This window comes from Heloderma suspectum, chromosome 5 (assembly GCF_057233095.1).
Source record: "Heloderma suspectum isolate Gila_16-S chromosome 5, 16-S_ref, whole genome shotgun sequence".
Taxonomy (NCBI): domain Eukaryota; kingdom Metazoa; phylum Chordata; class Lepidosauria; order Squamata; family Helodermatidae; genus Heloderma; species Heloderma suspectum.
This window is the reverse complement of record NC_139462.1, coordinates 67,381,095-67,383,206: the sequence shown is the minus strand read 5'-3', so window position 1 is coordinate 67,383,206 and position 2,112 is coordinate 67,381,095.

The following is a 2,112-nucleotide window of genomic DNA, read 5'->3' as shown; positions in this document are numbered from 1 at the left end:
AGTGTATGTGTGTTATTAACTCAGTTTAAATAATTTACAATGTTTGTGCAGACTCACCTCATGGAGAAATGTAAATAAATGTCATGACTGTCAGGGAATGTGCACATTCACTTTTTTTTCCAGAAGAAAAGCAAGGCTCTGTCATTTTGTCTTGATACTGCTGTGATTGGATCCAAAGAGCCATTTGACTAGTTCTGCATAACAAAAATGTATTTGTATTTTTCTACCAGCAGAAACTGCCTGAAAAACTTTTTTTCCAGATCATGATATAGCATAGGTTCTGCTTCCTGAAACTTAAGATTGGTTTCAGAGGCGCTCCTCTGGTACCTCCACCAGGAGAGATTAGAAGTGTGGTGACAGGCGAGTCTTCCCAGTGGTCACATAGGATTGTTCTCTGGGGATTTCAGTGATGTTGTTTTTTCTTTGTTATTCTAAATTTCCTCTTTTTTTAAGTCCTAAGTTTTATTCCTATCTGCCTACTGTTCTTAATGACATGTTTATGCGTTTCAATGTGTTTTAATGGAAAAGTGTATGAATTTTGTAAAAAATACTGTCCCAATGCAAGAGAATATTTTTAAAAAATCAAATGGGCAAGGATTCCAGACGTCACGTTTGCTCCATGGGAAAAGAATAGCTAAAAATAAAATGTCAATTATAAGGAATGACCTGGATTATATAATGTTAAGCTGCTAAATTTATAAATCAGATTTTTTCTCTTGTGATGAATTTACACTTCAAATCCTCTTGATGACAACAAAATTGATATCTATGTTGAAACAGCTCATCTTGTGCTACTTACGTCTGTGATCCTTAAACCTGGTAAGAACCCCACATCTCTGGAATTATACTAACCTATAACCCTGTTGAATCACCATGTCACTTTTTTAATGGCAGTATTTATTTATTTATTTCATTTATACCCCGCCTTTTTTCCTCTTGCAAGGAACCCAAGGCGGCTTACATTCTCCTCCTCCTCTCTAATTTATCCTCACAACAACAACCCTGTGAGGTAGGTTGGGCTGAGAGTCTGTGACTGGCCCAAAGTCACCCAGTGAGCTTCCATGGCCGCGTGGGGACTAGAACCCGGATCTCCCAAGTCCCAGTCCAACACTCTTGCCACTACACCACACTGGCAAACAAATTTGATAATTCACCCCCATGTGCCAAGGATCAAGCTGGGTTTATCTCCAACAGGCAACTTTTACTCTGGATGTTGAAAGTATTACATATAATTCATTATCATGTGCTCTGTTCCAACTGACTGGCCAAGAGAATCACCTGCCTCACTGGCTGGCATGGACAGAGAATGTGCTGATAGAGAAGCAGGGCGAGACGAATGAGTGTGTTGACAGCAAAGGAAAAGTGCCCTTCATTGCTGGCTAGCATTAAAGAAGAGTATGGTGAGGGGATGTACAAGGAGAACAGAATAAGGGAGCTGTGCTCATCTAGAGCCTGCTTGGAAAAATCTAGCAGGGCAGTTGGCTTATATGAGCAGCCCTATGTCCCTGGTTGGTGCCATTCTCCTGATCTGTTGTTCTGGCTGTCACTGTTTCTTTCAATTGTTCTATTGTCCTACATCATTGGTTGGTTGGAACTGTTCCCCTGATTTGTTCCGTTTCACTGCATGTTGTATTAATTTTGAAGAACTCAATTAAGAAACATAATCTGGGCATGCCCAAGCCCTTAGGGCATACCTAAAAGTAGCCATTTGAATCCTGATGCAGAATATTCCAATAAAGCTTGAAAAGTTTTGTACTTTGTAGTTGTCTTCTAGGGAGTCCAAAAAAAAAATGTAGTAGAGGGATTTTGCTGTCTATTCTCATGGTGATTGTGAAAACCCTTTTTATGCTAAATGAGCAGAGTCCTTGAAGGGGTCAATTTAAAGAAAGTGACAACAGGAAATTTCACTTTAAATGCTTTATTGAATGCTAACTAAAAGCATACTTACAGTGTGATACAAATGAAAACACTTAATAGCAATTATTCAAATGAAGTTATGCATAGCAGACCAGAGTGTCCCCTTAAAATGGAAACAATACTCCTTTGAAGTGAAATTAACCTCTGAGCAATGCAAAGGAGAGATGTGGATAGGATCCAAAATAACTGAGGCCA